The sequence below is a fragment of the Rhinopithecus bieti genome, unplaced genomic scaffold, assembly GCF_001698545.2.
Source record: "Rhinopithecus bieti isolate Rb0 unplaced genomic scaffold, ASM169854v2 scaffold_8601, whole genome shotgun sequence".
NCBI lineage: Eukaryota > Metazoa > Chordata > Mammalia > Primates > Cercopithecidae > Rhinopithecus > Rhinopithecus bieti.
The window spans coordinates 209,611-230,114 of NW_016806193.1; the positions used below are offsets into that span (position 1 = coordinate 209,611).

At 37.7% G+C, this 20,504-nt stretch overlaps 1 pseudogene; it reads right to left on the bottom strand.

The window, feature by feature from the left end:
* Positions 1–19,184: 19,184 nt before the first annotated feature.
* On the bottom strand, positions 19,185–20,271 carry LOC108531538 (keratin, type II cytoskeletal 8 pseudogene; annotated as a pseudogene).
* Between the last annotated feature and the right edge of the window lie 233 nt (positions 20,272–20,504).

Genomic DNA, 20,504 nt, shown 5'->3' on the forward strand with positions numbered 1-20,504 from the left:
GTGGCAAGAACTAGATCATACGCTGGTAAACAGCTGGCACTTTAGACTTGTTTGCCAAATGAATGAATGGACAAATTCTTGTATGAATGAATGAATAAAAATGATGGGATGGCAGAAGCCTTAAAGAACATTTTTTCCCCCGTGGCTAAAGCACGTCATCAAGATTTCCAAATTGTATTAAAGTTATTAGCCCACGTACTTTACCAGATCACCTTCCTAGAGAATCAAGATAATGAACACTATCCTTTTACTTTCTTTGAAAAATCTGTTTTTGTTTTCCAGATCACAGGGGTGAACAATTCTTAGTCATAGTGACCTGATCATATATTAACAGACATCAAATTATTAGACTCCTGAGCTACGTTAAGTTCTTCTCAGTTCACACATTCCCAGGCAACCAATGACACATTTTGTTTTTCTTGCTTTAAAATAGGTGATTTAAAAAGCAAGTATGGTTTCACTGGTATATATACTCTTTCACTGGTATATCTCACTGTTTTAACTCTACCCTCTGATGCAAGTATCACATTTTCCTTTTTTATAATAGTACTTTTAAAAGTATGTGTATGGAATACTACTTGGCAATAAAAAAGGAATTGACTGCTAATGCACACAGCTTGGATGGATCTCAAGGAAATAATGCTGAGTTTTAAAAGTCAGTCTGAAAAAGTTACATATTGTATGATTTCATATATTTAGCATTCTTAAAATGGCAAAATTATAGAGATGGAGAATATATTAGTCATTGCCAGGTGTTAGGAAGATGGGAAGGGAGGGAGGTGGTTACGGCTGTGCAAGAGGTAGCATGAAGGATCTTTATAATAAAACTCTTCTGTATCTTGACTGTGGCAGGAGTTATATGAATCAACACAGATGATAAAATTGCATAGAAGAAAATACACATCCACATACATAAATGAGTATATGTAAAACTGATGAAATCAGAATCAGATGTATTGATTATATCAATATCAATTTCCTGGTTGTGTTATTGTACTACATAGAAACATAAGATGTTACCACTGGAGGAAAATTGGGGAAGGATATGTAGGATCTCTCCGGATGACTTTTTACAACTGCATATGAATTATTTTGAATTATCTCAAAATAAAAGTATATATGTGTTATATACATGTCTATGTATATCTGTATGTATACACACAACACACACATATAAAGTAAACCCCATTTACACAGTTGCCTTAAGAAAGCAGAACATCATTACACCACTGATGGGTCTGCATCCTTCTCCCTGATGCCAGTTTCCCTTCCTCGCCTCCAAGAGAAAACACTCTTCTGAATTTTGTGCTTTTCATTCTCTTGTTTAAAAATAAAAATAGTTTTAACACATATATATACAGGAAAGATTTTACCAGTATAGTTTGAAATAATAAAAAGCTGGACATAATACAAATGTTCACCAAAAAGAAAATGACTAATACGTTGCAGTCAATTCATACAAAGGAAAACTAGGCATGAATGAAAAAATCTACAATTATATGAATCAACAAGGGTGAATCTCAAAAATATAATTTTGGGTAAGAAAACTAGTAGCAGAAATATATCCGTATGATTNAATGTTCCCATATATTGCTAAAGGAAATTCATTTCCAGCAACGGAATAGCAGTAGAAACTCTCCAGAGGCAGTGCCCAAACTTACATGCATGAGAATCTCCTAAAAGCTTGATAAAATAAAAGTCTCAGCTTTCCCCAGAAATTCCATTTTAACAAGTGCGTAAAGGTTTCTGAGGCTTGGGTCTGAGGAGCACTTCTCTAAAACCACTTTTCTATGACAATGTTATCATTGCAAACATTATATTGCATTGGTAATTTAAGTGACCTATAATTTCCATCTATGCGACCCTGGATGAATAGCTTCCCTTCTTTGTGACTTGGTTTTCTCATCTGTAAACTAGAGAGAAATATTGGTGTTGGCAAAGAGCATATGGCTTGGTAAGAGAATTGAAACTGTTTTAGTCTTTCTCCTTTGTTAGCTCCTTAGCTACTTGGTGGCAAGAACTAGATCATACGCTGGTAAACAGCTGGCACTTTAGACTTGTTTGCCAAATGAATGAATGGACAAATTCTTGTATGAATGAATGAATAAAATGATGGGATGGCAGAAGCCTTAAAGAACATTTTTTCCCCGTGGCTAAAGCACGTCATCAAGATTTCCAAATTGTATTAAAGTTATTAGCCCACGTACTTTACCAGATCACCTTCCTAGAGAATCAAGATAATGAACACTATCCTTTTACTTTCTTTGAAAATCTGTTTTGTTTTCCAGATCACAGGGGTGAACAATTCTTAGTCATAGTGACCTGATCATATATTAACAGACATCAAATTATTAGACTCCTGAGCTACGTTAAGTTCTTCTCAGTTCACACATTCCCAGGCAACCAATGACACATTTTGTTTTCTTGCTTTAAAATAGGTGATTTAAAAGCAAGTATGGTTTCACTGGTATATATACTCTTTCACTGGTATATCTCACTGTTTTAACTCTACCCTCTGATGCAAGTATCACATTTTCCTTTTTTATAATAGTACTTTTAAAAGTATGTGTATGGAATACTACTTGGCAATAAAAAAGGAATTGACTGCTAATGCACACAGCTTGGATGGATCTCAAGGAAATAATGCTGAGTTTTAAAAGTCAGTCTGAAAAGTTACATATTGTATGATTTCATATATTTAGCATTCTTAAAATGGCAAAATTATAGAGATGGAGAATATATTAGTCATTGCCAGGTGTTAGGAAGATGGGAAGGGAGGGAGGTGGTTACGGCTGTGCAAGAGGTAGCATGAAGGATCTTTATAATAAAACTCTTCTGTATCTTGACTGTGGCAGGAGTTATATGAATCAACACAGATGATAAAATTGCATAGAAGAAAATACACATCCACATACATAAATGAGTATATGTAAAACTGATGAAATCAGAATCAGATGTATTGATTATATCAATATCAATTTCCTGGTTGTGTTATTGTACTACATAGAAACATAAGATGTTACCACTGGAGGAAAATTGGGGAAGGATATGTAGGATCTCTCCGGATGACTTTTACAACTGCATATGAATTATTTTGAATTATCTCAAAATAAAAGTATATATGTGTTATATACATGTCTATGTATATCTGTATGTATACACACAACACACACATATAAAGTAAACCCCATTTACACAGTTGCCTTAAGAAAGCAGAACATCATTACACCACTGATGGGTCTGCATCCTTCTCCCTGATGCCAGTTTCCCTTCCTCGCCTCCAAGAGAAAACACTCTTCTGAATTTTGTGCTTTTCATTCTCTTGTTTAAAATAAAATAGTTTTAACACATATATATACAGGAAAGATTTTACCAGTATAGTTTGAAATAATAAAAGCTGGACATAATACAAATGTTCACCAAAAGAAAATGACTAATACGTTGCAGTCAATTCATACAAAGGAAAACTAGGCATGAATGAAAAAATCTACAATTATATGAATCAACAAGGGTGAATCTCAAAAATATAATTTTGGGTAAGAAAACTAGTAGCAGAAATATATCCGTATGATTCCATTTATATAAAATATAAAACCTGTGTGCAGCCAAAAATATTGTTTAGGATAAGCCATATTGCAATTTTACTTTAGAAACTGAATTATCAAAACCCTGTGGCTTTGGAGGAATGTGGGAGAATTGGATCAATTATCTTTAGGATGATCATGGAAGTGTCATATATATGGCTTTTAGAATTTTTCTCCTAGTGACCCTGGTTTTATTTTTAGAATTGGCTTCACATCACTAGAGAATGATTTGAAGTGGAAATGGTGTAATTTCTTCCATTTCTGAGAAGTCATTTGAAAGATAGTGCTGGTTGCCACTTGAAATTTTCTTTACTAGTTCCAGAGTGATAAAAAATTACCCAAAGTTCATCTCACTGGATGGCTTGAAGAGTACCTTGTTATTTTGGAGAGGAACTGAGAACCTAGGTAACACATCATGTGGACTATGTAAATGCTAAATATCAGTCACTATTATGCGAGCAAGGTCTAGCTAGTACAGATGCTGATAGGCATTGGTACAATTTAAAGAAATCAGTTGGTTTGTCTTTTCAATATCAGCCTTTTCTTTCCTATGAGGATGTGCATTTCTTGGGCTATGACTACCTTGAGGGTTAATGATATAACAGAAACACTATTGGGGAGCTCATTACTATTCTAAAGACTTTACATGTATTGACTTACTTAATCCTCACAACAACCCTGTGGGGAACCTGAAGCATGAAGGGTTAGAGAGCTTGCTCAAGATCAACACAGCCGGCTAGGGGCAGAGCTAGGATTTAACCCCGGGCAGTCTGTGCTCACAACAATTATAGTCAACTATCTATACAAAGCTAAAGACATATTTGTGTGTTTAATGTGTAGATATTTTGAAAGAGATAATGGAAAAAGTCAATCTAAATGGTGAACAATCTGAAACATATTTTTAACACACACGACTTTATTCAGTTCATTAAGATCACTCTCTTTTAAAATATTTTAATTTTGTGGGTACATATTAGGTGTATATGTTTATGGGGTACATGAGATGTTTAGATACAGGCATGCAATGTTTGATAATCACATCATGGAAGATGGGTATCTATCCCCTCAAGTGTTTACCCTTTGTATTATGAACAATCAAATTTTACTTTTAGTTACTTTAAAATGTACAAATAAATTGTTATTGACTATAGTCATCCTGTTGTGCAATCAAATAGTATGGCTTACTCATTCTTCCTATTTTTTGTACCCATTAACTATCCCCGCCTCCTCACATCCCCTAGTACCCTCTCCAGCCTATAGTAATCATCTTTCTACTCTATATCTCCATGAGTTCCATTGTTTTGATTTTAAATCCCACAAATAAGTGAGAACATGCAATGTTTGTCTTTCTGTGCCTGGCTTATTTCACTTAGAATAATGACCTCCAGTTCTATCTATGTTGTTGCAAATGACTGAATCTCATTTTTTTGTGGCTGAATAATGCTCTATTGTGCATAAGTACCAAATTTTCTTTATCCATTCATCTGTTGATCAACACTTAGGTTGCTTCCAATTTTGGCTATTGTAAACAGAGCTGCAATAAATATGGAAGTACAGGTATCTCTCTGATATACTGAGTTCCTTTCTTTTGGGTATATACCCAGCATTGGAATTGCTGGATCATATAGTAGCTCTATTCCTAGTTTTTTTGACGAGCCTCCAAACTGTTCTTCATAGTAGTTTGTACTAATTTACATTCCCACAAACAGTGTACAAGAGTTCCCTTTTCTCCACATCCCCGACAACATTTGTTATTGACTGTCTTTTGGATATAAACCATTTTAACTGGGGTGAGATGATATCACATTGTAGTTTTGATTTGCATTTCTGTGACAATGATATTCAGCACTTTTCTTATATCTGTTTGTCATTTGTATGTCTTCTTTTGAGAAATGTCCATTCAAATCTTTTGTCCATGTTTTGATTGATTAGAATTTTTTCCCTGTAGAGTTGTTTGAGCTTCTTATATAGTCTGGTTGTTAGTCCCTGCCAGATGGATAATTTGCAAATATTTTCTCCTATTCTGTGGGTTGTCTCTTCAGTTTTTTGATTGTATCCTTTGTTGTGCAGAAGCTTTTAATTTAATATGATCCCATTTGTCCATTTTGCTTTGGTTGCCTGTGCTTGTGGGGTTTTGCTCAAGAATCTTTGCCCCGACCAATGTTCTGGAAATTTTCTCCAATATTTTCTTGTAGTAGTTTCATAGTTTGAGATATTAGATATAAGTCTTTAGTACATTTTGATTTTATTTTGTATATCGTGATAGGTAGGGGTCTAGTTTCGTTCTTCTGCCTAAGGATATTCAGTTTTCCCAGAACCATTTGTTGAAGAGACTGTGCTTTCCCCAGTTTATGTTATTGGCACCTTTGTAAAAGTAAGTTCACTGTAAGTGTGTGAATTTGTTTCTAGGTTGTCTATTCTGTTCCCTTGGTCTATGTATCTGTTTTATGCCAGTACCGTGCTGTTTTGGTTATTATAGCTCTCTAGTATAGTTTGAAGTCAGTTAATGTGATTCCTCCAGTTTTGTTCTTTTGCTCAGCATAGCTTCTGCTATTCTGGGTCTTTTATGATTCCATATAAATTTTAGGATTGTTCTTTTCTAATTCTATGAAGAATGCCATTGGTATTTTGACAGGGATTTCACTGAATCTGTAGGTTGCTTTGGTAGTATGTACATTTTAACAATATTGATTTTCCAATCCATGAACATAAATATTTTCCATTTCTTAGTGTGCTCTTCCATGTCTTTCATCAGTGTTCTATAGTTTTCATTATACAAATCTTTCACTTCTTTGGTTAATTCCTAGGTAGTTAATTTTATTTGCAGTATTTAAGTGGTATTTGTATTTGTGAAGATGAAGCAGGAAGGTTTGCTAACTAAAGCTGTTTTCTTATAATCTCACTAGACTTTAGGCTTCCCTAGGCAGAAAAAAAAATCATTATAAAATTGATCCTTAAAAGTTCATGGGAAAAAATTTTTTAATGAGCACCTATGACAAGAAGCCACAGTAGTCAGGAATCTCTGTTTTAACAAGTACCTCTCCTCTGACCCTGCCCAATTAATATGTTTAGTTATAGTTAAAAGCAATATATCAGTTAATTGTGCTTCCCAAAGAGAGATCCTTGAATGGTCAGAGCCAGAGTCATCTAAGGTGCTTGTTAAAAAAAACACTTTCCTGGGCCTCCTGAGTCAGATTCTCTTAAGAACTCTCACATGGGAGGATCACTCTTTTAGAACACGCTCCATCTTCAGATAGGCAGATATGGTGAGAAATAGTCCCCATCTATGAGCAGAGTAGGGACAGGGTGTACAGTACTAGTAGTACAGACATTTTCTTCATTCCAGATGAGATTGATTACCTTTTCATTGGCCTCACAAATTTTTTCACATGTGAAATGCCAGTTATTTCCTTAGACCAGTTTCTATTAGCTTATTTGCAATTGGCAGATGTTATGTATTTTGTATTCACATCTGGTAAATATTTATTGAGCATGTACTATGGTGCCAGAGGCAGCTCCAGGCACTGGAAATACAACAGTAAAAAATGGCAAGTTTTCCACTGTCTTGAATGTTTATTCTATTGGTGTATGGGGAACAGACAATAAAGTACAAAATAAATGCTATAATATTTGACTTTTATAAGTACTATAATGAAAATTACCTCAACATAATGAGAAAAAAGTAACTAGTGCAAGGGAATAGTTTGTTTGCTGAAACCAATCATAGCAAGTGCCTTTGGAGACAAACTTTGGTTGAACAAGCCTGCAACTAGATAGATAGATAGAGAGTAGATAGATAGATATAGATATAGATATTTCAAATCGCTTTCCCCAGGACTATGCTACAAAATGGGAAATAATTAAAACATGAAAACCAAGGTGTCTATTTTCTGAGTTATTCAGATCGAGTTGAGACATACTATGTTTGTGTATAAGTTTAAGGTGGTTTGAATGGCAGGATTGAACAGTGTGTACGAGAACTTTGGTTCAGAAAATAATAGTGTCGCTATGAACTAAAACAATCAGGTATAGTCTAAGTAACGATTTGACTAAAATCAGAGTTTTAATCAGGATTTTCCTCCATTAACAGGATGAAAATGCATAGAAAGAATATTCTAGGAAGAGAAAAAAGACAACATGAGCAGAGAGACCATGAGCATGGAGTGCCATCGTGCAGCACTGCACACGGGGAAAGGTGTGGGAAAAGGGAAACAGGATCGATTCATGCTCTCTTCACTTTTGTTTGACTCCCCATCCTGTCTTTAGTTCTCTCTTTTTTCTTTAAGTTTTTTTCTTTCTTCTTCTTTCTTTCCTTTTTTTTTTTTTCAGGGGCAGGGTCTCACTCTGTCACCTAGGTTGGAGTACAGTGGCGTGATCATGGCTTACTGCAGCCTCAAACTCCTGGACTCAAGTGATCCTCCTGCCTCAGCCTTCCAAGTAACTGGAACTACAGGCTACTCCCAGCAACTGCTCATTGCTAATATTTAACGGTTTTGTTGTTGTAGAGATAGAGCCTCACAATGCTGCCCAGGCTGGTCTCGAACTCCTAACCTCAAGCAATCCTCTGCCTCAACCTCCCAAACTGCTGGGATTAAAGGTGTGAGCCACTGTGTATGACCCTTTATTTCTTATCTTGCTTTTCTGCTTACTCAAGGCATCAAATGGGGCATTAGTAATAAAATATACCTTTCTGAAGTGATGAAAAGAAAATAAATTTCCCTAAAGTGTGAAGGTAATTCTCTTTCATTTCATCTCACCCGTAGTGCAAACAGCCTGGGATTTGGGGGTAGATTCTAACCTAGGCCTTTCTGCTTATAGGATGTGTGGCCTTCTGAGTGTTTTTTTTGTTTTGTTTTTTTTTTTTTTTTTACACCTCTTGGAATCTCACTTAATTCATCTGTAAATGGGGATTAATATTTTCCTTGGATCACTGGAAGGATTGAACATATTCATGTTTTGACTGTGTTCAAAATTTGCCACAAACACCAACTTTTCTACTTGTGAGATTCATTCATTTATAAATTTATTGCTGGGGGCCATTCTTCTCCTACAACCTCTCTGTTCAGTTTTGTTCTTCCAAGTTTTACTTATCTCTGTTTCTTTGGCAGAGAATCTGCTACATACATGATAGATGGCCATGTGATGCTTAATGGATAAATGAATGAATGGAGTAGGACCACCCCGAACTCTTGTTTCTATGGAGAAGATCTGAGAGAAGACTGTGAGTTGCTGCACTTCTTCATGGGTCCCAGTTACCCATTAGTCTTTTTTTTTCTAATTCACAAGATTACATTAGGCCTCTGATTACCATTCCTGCTATAATATTGCGAAATGGCTTCCAGGATGTTGGCTGGGAGAAAATAACAGAACTTGGCTTTCAGTCCTATGAACAAAAAGCTCTGAACAGATTCTAACAGTGTTTTATGACATTATTTCTTCCACTGTATACTGTTTTCTGTATCCTTGCTAATATGTATTGGTTAAAAGTGTCTCAAAAGAGTAGTGAGAAGAGAAAAATGAAATCATCCTAGAGTATGTCTCTTACAGAACAAGAGACAGAGCAGTGGGAGGGAAGTAAGATAATCAGATATGAAATAAAGTAATTTGGACAAGGGACAGTAAGGGAGAATAAAAAAGAAAAAGAAAGAATATTACAGTAGTGGGGATAAAGGAGAAATTTCTGGAAAATGTTCCTTTGTCAGTTCTAAGACTCCCAGGCCCCTGAGGGAGGTTCTGAATTCTTTTTGCCTGAATATTAAGATGACAAGACTTAGTTTTATTCCTGGCTAGAAGGCTAGATAGGATTCTTAGGGTTGTATGGCACTGTATGTTCAAATGATGTAACCGCCAGCAGCGATATGGTCTCCTCTGAATCACCGCCTGCTAGGCACCTAAGCTGTGCTTGCTTGCCTCTAATGGTGTGGAGTTTGCTATGCACAGCAGAGACCCATTTCATTCTTATTCTTCCCTATACAGAACTGTAATCTGTTTCTCTGTCATTTCTATTTGCCAGGATCCTATGCAAATGCCAATGCTTACTGTTGGGTGACCTTGGAAATGTGATATAATCAAAGTCAGTTTTCTCACCTCCAAGATTGGGATAATAGTATCTAGTTCATGAAATTTGGGTGAGAAATAAATGAAAACAGTCCATGTCAAACTATGAGTATCCCCAGGTCCTTACCTGTTTTTCCTTCTGTAGATTACCATTTTCTCACCAATCTGAAAGTCTTTTTGATAATCTACCATCTTCAAAAATTCTTCTCAGTTTTCAGATTTTATCAAAATGATTTGGTGACCATCCCCCCACACCTCCAATCTAATCTTTGCATGACCTACACAGGGAACTCACAGAATTTCATAAATGCCAAAGGATGTAGTTCACCTGATGTATTGGTTCAGGTTCCCTGCTAATAAGTTAAAAGTCTAAGTGCTACTTGTCCCTTGCCATCCAGGTCCACAAATCCACGGAAGCCCTAAGATCATTTGGATAAGTTACCAGTGATTTCAGGGAAACATATAGAGTGAGATCTAGCTGCTCAATAGCCTAAGTTCATATTTTATCTGGTTATTTTATTTACATACTGTTAATCTGATTTTGTTAGAAAAGCAATTCACAATTACTGAAGAAAAATGAGAAAATAAACGTGAACAAAACATCCAACTTATATAAAATACCCATATATAGTTGTTTTAGAACTATTGCTTATTTTCCTCCAGAATTTTTTCCCATTTGATATACAAATAGAAAATATGTTTTATAACTTGAGATTATGTTAAACAAACAGATGAATAAATCTTCTGTTTGACTCAACCACATATTTTGAAAGTTTTTGAAGTTCGATGTCACCACTGTCTATTGTTGGGCAACTAGGTTTACAATTTTTTGATTTTATACACAATATCCTAGTGAACATTCTTGTACCTATATCTCTCTGCACCTGGATGACTATTACCTTAGAGCAAATTTCTTTATGTGGGACTGGTGGGTCTAAATGTATATATGTATGTGGGGGGTTTTGTCTGTTAATTCATACTGACAAATTGACACCAAGAAAGGACACACCTACACAGTTTACAAATGTGCTTACTTTCTCATATATTCTATGATTGTGTATTACTAAATAAAAATAACTTAAAACCATGCCTCACTCAATAAATGTTAGCTACTGTGGTTACTGTCATTATTATTCTATTACTGTGTTTTCTTGATGTTGTCATTATTTTCCATTTCTTCCCAGTGAATATCCTGTGATTTAATTAAAATGGATTATTTGCTTTTTCTTGGAAGTATCCCACATGTCAAATCTCTGCATCTTGCTCATGGTGTTTGCTCTGATTAGAATGTCTGTCTCTTCCTCATCTGTCAATATTCTATCCATCCTTCAAAGTCTATGTTACATAAAGGTCCTTCATTAAGCTTTTTAAATTTTCCCCTGAAGCCATCAACTGCATGATCTATCTCTTCATCTTTTGAACCCCGAATCGCATTTAGGACATCCCTTTTTGAATTATAGGCATTTGTATTCTTGGTTTAGGATGTAACTATTAGAGTATAACTTGTTTCTTTGACTGAGAAATGTGTACGTCCTAGGTGCATTGCCTGTAGTGCCTAGTATCATGATAGGGACATAGTAGGTGTTAAACAAATGACAAACTGAAGGGGCCAGATGTTAATGAAGTGTGATAGTCTTAAGCATCTTTACAAAGAACCAGTTGTTTACTAAAAAAAAACAAATTCACAGGCAAATCATCACAAAAGGAGTTTACTATTTCTTTTTGCGATATATACTGCTCTTAGATACTTTCAGCAAGGCATAGGCACACTTAATAATTGTACTTGAGGTGGCCTTTCTGGAAACTTACATCCCAGGAGACACATTTTTGCTTCATTGGCTTCCCAGGGGTCACAAATCTGACCACTCTCCTACTTTTTGTTGGCCACAGGATGTTTGCATAGAATGATCAGAGATGACTTGTTACACAGAAGTCAACAAAAATTGCTTTTGATAACAGGGAAAATCCCTTGTACTAGCATAGATATACTGAGTCCATAAAGTGATTTCACAGATGTTATTACACAATTTCCAAGGCCAACTGAACAGTCTTAAAACTCTGTGGCTAGAAATAAAAAAAAAAAAAGATTAACAAAGTTCTCCATTTCTTTTGGTATGTCAGATACCACTGAGTATCGTGTTCTTAGTGGGTTCTCAGTAAATAAGGTGTCCACCCACCAAGACCTAGAAACCACAGAGTGGCATCTCAAAAAATATATATATATATATGTACAATCGTTACACTGATTTAAACACTTACCCTGAACCCTAGGTTTGTACGCATTTCTCATTCTCCGGCTGAGACAAAAGCTTAAGAGTATGACTAAGGACTTGTCAGGCAACTTTAATATCTAATGACTTAGAGTCATTCCTGATAGCCAGAGATGGGGATCATGACGAATCCAGCCCAAAGATACGCTTTTTTAGGTTAATCTCCCAGGCTAAAGTTGTTGTTGTAATAGTAGCTGGTACACTGGGATTTCTGAAAAACCTGAAAGGAACTTAAAGGATTTATGGATAGAAGCTTGGATCTAGATGGCACCTAAACTCTAGTTCCAGTCCTATTATTTGATGATTTGCCATTTTCAGGCAGTCCCACCAGGATCTGTCTCAGCTTGAAAGATGATTGCCATAGGATCAATACTTAGTACTGCAGTGTTTCAGGCTGCATTCTCTAGAGTGGGGGTGGAAGGCAGCTCCGGGTGTTTACTCAGCCCCAGGGAAAGGAGGGAGATCAGGAGAAGATGAGTGTGATTTGCAGAGCCAGGAAGCCTTGCGGCCCCAGCAGTGTTAGACAAAAGCTTTATCTCTCTTCATATGGAGATGTTTTCTCTGTGGATTAAATAATTTTGAGGGAATGAATGAAATGCCCACTATACTATGCCTTCTGTTTCTCTACAACTCAGGCAGACCCACTTTAAGAAAATGTAATGAAAGGAAGCTTCAAGTATATTTGTGATGTTTTATTTCTTATGCCAAAGGATAAGTATGCAGTTTTCTTTGTATTTTATTTCATACTTTTGCTCTATTTTGAATGTTACATAACACAACAGTTTTAAAGGAAGAAAAGAGAAAATATAGGGCTTTGCATATTTGGTTAATAAACAGTTAATTTGTGATGCTACAACATTTTTCCTTTACACAAAAATTATGTTTCTGGTGATACGGAACTAGCATGGGGTGGGTAAGGGAAGTAAAGATCGGGGAAAAGCCACGGTACCTGGGGTTCACATTCATGAAGGATCTGAAACTTGGTCATTTGAGATTATGTGGAACTAAGGTTATCTTACAGTCACAGACGTAGAGTTTCAAGATCAAAAAGGAGGCTGATTTATCAATTTTATGCTAGTGTCCCAGCACTGAACCACATAGCCTGAAGTACATTAGGAATTGTTAATGTAAAAATTACACATATTCATATGCACATCATTACTTAAAATTATACATTGGCATTTCTTATATTTTTACATATGAAAATATTGGAGGAGTCTGTACTTTCTCTGACTGTAAAGGAGTCCTGTTGAGGAGCTGCTACAGCACAGAGACAGATGATAAACTCTGAGTTCAGAGAGGAAGGTTCCAGTCTCAGATTCACAGCAAATGGACCATCGAAGTCAGGGCTTAGAGCCTTCTTATCTTTTCTAAATAATCAAATGTGATCAAATGTGTGACTGTGATGAAGTGAGACTCCTTAAAGGCTGTAAGCATAGATTACATGTCTTATGAGACTGATGCACTGCTGGCCACACTAAGAGGGCAGCCTCTTGTATATTTTAATGTTGGTTAAAGTTTCATTGAGTCCTTCCTTTGTTCCTAAGCTCTTTACCTATATTTTCTTATTTAATGTTCCCAACATCCCATGTGATACCCCCTATGATTATAACTATTTTACTGATGAGGACATTGAGGCTTAGGAGGGTTAAGTAACTTGTCCAGGTTCCACTATTATTAGTTTTCTGAGCAGGTATTTGAGCTAAGGACTGTCTAACCTCAAAGTCTATGTGTTTAAACCATATGTCATGCTACAGTCATTATGGGCAGTCAAAAAGCTCTCACTGATCAATTTTTTGACTGACATAGAGATAGAGGGCTCCAGCCAGGCCCAAGTAGAGGCAGAGGCTTCTACAACCCCCTAGGTATTTCAGCACTACCTGCTGTTATGAAAATCCATTCACATTAAAGTAGAAGTGAATGGTCATTTACTAATATGATTCTTAAACTGTTTGCCAAAAATCTAGCTTTTTTGTAAATGTTTGGCCTGAAGTACAAGAGGAGAAGAGAAGTTCTGGCTGTAGTACAATTTAGAAAACCATTTTATAATGTTTCTCTTAAGATTGTTCAAATACATTTCAATTTAGCAATAAACAAGAAGAGAGAAAAGGAAGACATTTCAATCATCTGACAAATATTGTTAAGAGAATGCATTGGGATATTTAATTCCTAACTAAATGTCATCTTTTAAATTTCAAATGTCCTTGGGTGGGATGACTAATGAAGTTGGTTTACGGGAAGGCAATTTTAACAGAATGGTTACATATCCGGGCTGTAGAATTATACCACTCTGGGTATGAATTCTGCTATTTCATAAATGGTGATGATATAGAAAGGAGATAAATAAAACAATTCAAGCTATCCAGTAATCCAAAGCATTTGCCCTAGTCATGATTAGATATGTGCCATACATAGCTATCAAATTTTTCACAAATGTATGTAACAGAAAATCCAATTCAAACTCATTTGAAAAAAAAAATCGGTTCAGCTTTAAGCATCATGAGCTAGCTTCAAGCTAAAAATTTATTTCATCAGGATCCAGCAACCTGCCTTTATCTCTTGACTGCCTTTTGTTCTTTGTTAGCTCCATTCTTAGATGATTGTCCTAATGGGGTGTCAGGATGGCTGCAAATGAGTTCAGTCTTAGATTCAGTTTTAAGTTCAGAATTGAAATACCTTATTTCTTAGGTTTTCAAGGCACAGTACTAGGGTTAACTTTGTTGAATCAGTTGTCTTGGTCTCTGTTATATCCCTATAACAATTAATGGAGTGAAGAGGATGGGGTGTTCCAGAAGCCAGTACTGTGCCCCATTTCCTGCAAAATCACATCATGCTAGTATGAGGAAAGTGATTTCCTAGAGACAGTGGGAGTACTTTTACTAAAGATGGGGTTGATAAATTGTAGGCAAGCAAAAACAATAGAATTCTATACGTACATCTTTTTTAAAAGATCTATGCACTACTGGATACAAACAAGGTGCATTTCCTCACTGGGGGCATATGCATTCTTCCAAAAGGGAGGCTTGTCAGCCACCTGACAATGGGTTGCTGCTTTCCAGGCTGTTCTGAGCTCTGGTTTAGCTGCTGATTTGAAAAGTCCCCTCTTGCATAACAATTACACCTGGCACACCCACTTGGGAGCATGCGGGAGAATTTTCTTCATCCTTTCTTAAAGATGCAATTGTTTCTGACAGCCAGTGTCATCTGCGATGACAGATGTCACTTCTGACTCTCATTCCCTGCAGACAACTGAGCTCAAGGAGACCGCTAGGCTCTGACAATAGGTTTAACTCTTACCTAGAAAAGCCAAAGCACTGAAATGTTTAGGTTCATGGGATTCTCATGGTAATATAAATAGGAGGGTGAGGGTTCTTTGTGCAATAGCACACAACTCATGTACTTCCTGGTCACCACTTATCATGTGGTCTTCAAATTATTTGTTCAAATACACTACAATGCAGACTCTAAGAGAAGCAGACATTGAGTCTTGTGCTTTGCTTTGCCCTTGGTGACTAGCACAGTGCTGGGCACATACTAGAAGATAACTATGTAGTAGAAGATAGAGAAATATTTGTTGAACGGCTTATTGAATGACTGAATATGGCAATTTTAAATGAAATTTAGCACTAATTTGGTTATCGTGTGTGTGTGTGTGTGTGTGTATCTGTGTGTAATAATATAACCAGGGCCTGTCATTTGTACCTGTTGTTCACATGGGAAATCGAGGCACAGAAGTTAGAGAATTTGTATCAATCCCAATAGGTAATTAATACCATGAATGAAATATAGACGATTTAGCTCTATTTGTGAAATCTCTTACTGAAATTTCAGCTCTCTCGAATATTTCTTTCTAATAGTATTTCCCTTCATGTACAGCCTAGTTCATTCAACATACATTCATCACATAATTACTGTTTTTCAGACATGTTTACATTCTCATTTTGATTTTGAACCTCACAACAAGGAAGATATTATCCCTATCTTCACCCTGTATGAAAAGGTGGAGGCTCAGTGAGTGATGTGAATTGTATATAATCAGGAAAAGAAAGGTTAGCACCAAGAATCAAACTGAGTTCTTCTAATCTCAAGTCTGATACTTGAATCCACTGGGAAATGATGCCTTGTAGTCTATAGAGTGTGTGTGCATTGGGGGCTCCCTTTAAGTCTCAGAGGCTCTTCTGTCTAGTGAACTTCATGACTGACATGCTTATTTACTGAGCTTTGTTGATGTATGGTTATAAAACAGTAACAGTTTGGTCCAGTAGTTTTCACAATTGTGACTGCTGTTGGAACTCAGTCTAGACTTTGCTGTTGATTTCTCATTTTTTTTCCAGAAATAAATTAATGAAATGGAATCGAAGGCTGAAAGATCACCATACGCACAATTATCTTTGGATCTCAAGATCTCTGAGTCACAATTTTTCAACGACTGAAAAATGGCAGAGACACAACCTTTTATTTTGATCAGCTCATCAAAAATAAGAACAAGAGGGAAGTAAATTTTGAGTACATGGAGCATCAGATTTCTTTGTCTAAATACCTAACTTGGAATATTTTCTGCTGATGGCTCAATGCCTGGGGCTGTCTGACTTCTTAACTGAGGTTATTAGTAAAAGTAATGTTTTTGAATTCTCAGCTCCACCACTATGGTATACATATTTTCTTAAATATGAATGCTTTAGAATTTTAAATCATAGATGATAGAAATAGCGGTCACAGTGTTATGAACACATAAATATAATGCTTTGATGACTCCATTTAGTATTTTTCTTCTAATGATCTCAAAAAAGATTTCTATAATCTATGTTATTTTTCATGTACTTATTTCCCAGATGAGCAAACTGGGGCGTGGAAAGTTTGAGAAATGTTTCAAAAGAAGATATTTAATTAATTTATTTAACTTTTATGTTCAGTTCAGGGGGTACAAGTGCATGTTTGTTATATAGGTAATCTCATGTCATTGGAGTTTGTTGTACAGATTCTTTCGTCACCCAGCCATCAAGCCTAGTACCCATTAGTTCTTTTTCCTGATCCTCTCCCTCCTTTCACCTTCCACCCTCCAGTAGGCCCCACTGTGTGTTGTTACCACCCCCAATGTGTCCATGTGCTCTCATCATTTAGCTACCACTTATGAGTGAGACCATGCTATATTTGCTTTTCTGCTTCTGTGTTAGTTTGCTAAGGACAAAAGCCTCCAGCTTCACCCATATTCCCACAAAAGACATGATCTTATTCTTTGGCATAGCTGTGCAATATTTCATGGCTATCTTTACCACATTTTCTTTATTCAGTCCACCATTGATGGGCATTTAGATTGATTTCATGTCTTTGCTATTGTGAATAGTGTGGTCATGAACATATGTATACATCTGTATTTTTGATAGAATGATTTATATTCCTTTGGGTGTACACCCAGTAATGGGATTGCTGAGTCAAATGGTATTTCTGTTTTTAGTCTTTGAGAAATCACCACACTGTTTTCCAGAAGGGTTGAACTAATTTACACTCCAACTAACAGTGTATAAGCATTCGTTTTTGCCTGCAACCTCGCCTGCATCTCTTATTTTTTGACTTTTTAGTAATAGCCATTTTGACTTGTGTGAGATAGTATCTCCTTGTGGTTTTGATTTGCATTTCCCTAATGATCAGTGATGCGAGGTTTTTTTTTTTTTTTTTTTTTTTTCATGACTCTGAATTCTTTATCTTCTCCACTCTGCCAGGCTGCTGGCTTTGGCTATGCATTTTTGGATATGAGAAATAGAGTCTTAATTAAGACAATTCAAATAAAGTGAATAGCAAGCTGTCATAAGGATTTTTGTGAAGGTAATAAATGCGATAGGAAAGGTTACGTGTAACCTCCATGGATAAGATGCTTTGTTTTGCTTCCATGATGCAGAGGTTTTATTTTCACTCATCATCGTGAATGAAAATGTTAACATATATTTAAATGAATAATTATAAAAACAATAGTATGAATAAAAATAGCTACCATTTATTGAGTGCACACCATGTGCCAATCATGATGCCAAGACCCTTACATAGATCAGTTTATCCTCTTAATAGTCCAGTGAAGCTAGTATATTGATATCCCATTTTTACAGGTGAGAAAAATGGCAATTTTAGTAAATTAAATGTCCAGCTCAAGATTATAAAGCTAGTAGGTAAAGGAACTGAGATGGGATTACAGAACTACAGAGATAAAAGCCAGTGCCCTTAGCCACTACCAGAATCCAAAAACATGAGCTGCTGGAGACAAGCTAAATCTAGTGAGATGCTTAGTATTATCTCAGACCTTATTTCTTTTTCAGTCTTTCTTTCTCTCTCATGGACCACACACATGGTCTTCTATTGCTTTTACTAATTTTCTTCTCTTCTTGCACTCTTGACTTGCCTATTCCTTCCTTCTTCCCTGGATGTTTTCTATTCAGACTATGACTTCTTCTTCCTTATGGACTCTGCTTCTTCACAACTTGGGATTGCCATGACCTCTTGCATCTTAATTCTACCTCAGAGGATTAAATCTATCTTATACTCTCATACTTTTGAAAAATCTATTTAATACTTTAAGCCTCAGTTCCTGTTGCCAATCACCTCATTTCTTATGAGTTTTAAAATTCAAATTATCAAGAGCAAGAATCCAGTTAGTCCAGTTCCTTTTAGGGGGCCAGCCTGTGTTACTGGGAAGCCTGCATATGCATTGACTGCCTCTACATCCAGTGCCTAACCCTGGTGCACTCCACTGGAATTTGGGTAGGATTAGAGCTGGTTCAACATCTCTCTGGAGTTTGGGTTTTGTCTATACTTTTCAAAATTAATTTCCCATAACATTTACATGACTGTAACATCATCCTTATCCACTGGGACTTTTTAAAGTTTTATTTTTATTTCAATAGTTTTAGGGAACAGGTGGTCTTTGGTTACGTGGATAAATTCTTTAGTGGTTGTTTCGAAGATTTTAGTGCACCCATTACCCTAGCAGTGTACACTGTATCCGATATGTAGTGTTTTTGTTGTTTTGTTTTGTTTTGTTTTTCTGGCAGAGCTAGCTGAGCTTTTATTCTGGGGGAAAAAAAGAGCAATTGAATTATTTTGTACCTGGAGGCATGGGCAAGGGGGGTGGCCCAGGTAGTAAACTCCCCTGAGGGTGGGCTGAGGGCTAGGGCTGAGCCTCAGGTGGGTCTTCTTTTCTCTATGCTTCCCTGCACAGCAGCCTCCCTCATAGGCTCTGGGGCAGCCGCAGGAGGGGCAGGCTGAGAGGGGCTGCCGCAGCTGTTCACTTGGGCCGGACGTCAGAGGACTCGGACACTAGCTTCCCATTGCGGGTCTCAATCATCTTCACAACTACGGCCCTAGCGGAGCTGGTGCGGCTCAAGAAGCTGGAGCCTGCGCCAGAGCCAAAGCTGGAGCGCAGGCCATAGCTGAGGCGGGGCTTGTGAGGCCCCCATAGGTCGAGCTCAGCACACCTCCATAGCCACTCTTAGTCTTCCTATGGATACTCCTGTTCTCATCCCAGACTCCAGCCAACTCTCCTCGCCCTCCAGCAGCTTCCTGTAGGTGGCGATCTCTATGTCCAGGGCCAGCTTGACCTTCATCAGCTCCTGGTACTCAGGCAGCTCCCGCACCACGTCCTGCTTGGCCCGCTGCGGGGTGGCCTCCAGCTCGGAGAGCTTGGAGTTGGCATCCTTAACCGCCAATTCCCCTCCCAGCTCGGCATCTGCGATGGCGGCCTCCAGGGAAGCCCTCTGGTCTTTGAGGCCCTCAATATCAGCCTGGAGCTAGCTGATGTTCCGGTATATCTAGGAGATCTCACTCTTTGTGCGCCGCAGGTCATCCCGTGCTTTGCAGCCAGTGTCTGCAGCTCCTCATACTTGATTTGGTACATGCTCTCGGCTTCAGCCCGGCTGCGGTTGGCGATCTCCTCCTACTGCGCCTTGACCTCAGTGATGATGCTGTCCATGTCCAGGGAGCGGCTGTTGTCCATGGACGGAACCACAGACGTGTCCGAGATCTGGGACTGCAGCTCCCAGATCTCCTCTTCATACAGCTGCCCGAGGAAGTTGATCTCCTCAGTCAGCCCTTCCAGGTGAGACTCAGCTGTACCTTGTTCATGTAAGCTTCATCTGCATCCTTCTTGATGAGGACAAATTCATTCTCCATCTCTGTACCCTTATTGATCTCATCCTCATACTTGTTCTTGAAGTCCTCCACCACCGGCTGCATGCTCCGCCTCCAGCTTCTGCTTCTCCTGGCCCAGTCTCCAGTTGCCACCTAAGGTTGTTGATGTAGCTCTCAAACATGTTGTCCCTGTTGCTCTGAGTCGTCTTCTGCTGCTGCAGGAGACTCCACTTGGTCTCCAGCATCTTGTTCTGTTGCTCCAGGAAACTAACCTTGTCGATGAAGGAGGCAAACTTGTTGAGGGCCTTGATCTGCTCCTCCTGGGTGCACACGGCCTGGTGTTGGGGTTTACCTCCAGGTTAAGGGGGCTCAGCAGGCTTTGGTTGACTGGGACGGTGGTGATGCCTCTCATACCGCTGGTCCCCCCATAGCCTCCACCCAGGTCACCCTGGAAGCTGCTGCTGCCCACTTCGGAGAA